Source organism: Trichechus manatus, unplaced genomic scaffold, assembly GCF_000243295.1.
Source record: "Trichechus manatus latirostris isolate Lorelei unplaced genomic scaffold, TriManLat1.0 scaffold00051, whole genome shotgun sequence".
NCBI classification, from domain to species: Eukaryota; Metazoa; Chordata; class Mammalia; order Sirenia; family Trichechidae; genus Trichechus; species Trichechus manatus.
This window is the reverse complement of record NW_004443987.1, coordinates 15922085-15923516: the sequence shown is the minus strand read 5'-3', so window position 1 is coordinate 15923516 and position 1432 is coordinate 15922085.

Sequence of the window (1432 nt, the reverse complement as noted above, 5' to 3'; positions counted from 1 at the left end):
TTGCATAGTACTCCATTGTGTGTATGTACCATAGTTTGTTTATCCATTAATCTGTTGATGGGAATCTAGGTTGTTTCCATCTTTTTGCTATTGTGAACAATGCTGCCATGAACATGGGTGTGCATATGTATATTCGTGTGACAGCTCTTATTTCTCTGGGATATATTCCTAGGAGTGGGATTGCTGGATCATATGGTATTTCTATTCTAGCTTTCCAAGGAAGCTCCATATCATTTTCCAAAATGGTTGTATCATTATGCATTCCCACCAGCAGTGCATAAGAGTTCCGATCTCCCCACAGCCTCTCCAACATTTGTTATTTCCAGTGTTTTTGATTCTTGCCAGTAATGCCGGGGTGAGATGGTATCTCATTGTGGTTTTAATTTGCATTTCTCTAATGGCTAGTGATCGTAAGCATTTCCTCATGTGTCTGTTGGCCGCTTGAATGTCTTCTTTGTGAAGTGTCTGTTCATTTCCTTTGCCCGTTTTTTAATAGGATTATTTGTCTTTTTGTTGTAGAGGTGCTGGATTTTCTTGTAGATTATGGAGATTAGACCTTTGTCTAACCTGTAATGTCTGAAAATTTTTTCCCAGTCTGTAGGTTCTCTTTTTACTCTTTTGGTGAAGTGTTTTGAAGAGAATAGGTGTTTGATTCTTAGAAGATCCCAGTTATCTACCTTATCTTCTGGAGTTTGTGTGTTGATGGTTATGGTTTGTATCTTGTTAATGCTGTGTATTAGGACCTGTAGCATGGGTACTATTTTTCTTCTATGAACTTTATAGTTTTTGGCTTTATATTTAGGTCTTTGATCCATTTTGAATTAATTTTTATATATGGTGTGAGATATGGGTCCTGTTTCATTTTTTTGCAGATGGATATTGAGTTTTGCCAGCACCATTTGTTAAAAAGACTTTCTTTTCCCCATTTGATGGACTTTTGGCCCTTGTTAAAGATCAGGTGAACATAGGTGGATGGATTTACGTCTGTGTTCTCAATTCTGTTCCATTGGTCAATGTATCTGTCGTTGTACCAGTAGCAGGCTGTTTTGACTACCTTAGCTGTATAGTAGGTTCTGAGATAAGGATGTGTGAGTCCTCCTACTTTATTCTTCTTCTTCAGTAGTGCTTTACTTATTCGGGGCTTCTTCCCTTTCCAAATAAATTAAAAAATTTCTATACCTATTTTATTGAGATTGTTTATCAGGAAAGGGTGTTGGATTTTGTCAGATGCCTTTTCTGCATCAATTGGGATGATCATGTGATTCTTTTCTTTCCTTTTATTTATGTAGTGGATTACTTTGATTGATTTTCTAATGTTGAACCATCCTTGCATACCTGGTATGAATCCTACTTGGTCATAGTGTATTATTTTTTTGATATGATGCTGAATTATATTGGCTAGAGTTTTGTTGAGAATTTTTGCATCTATATT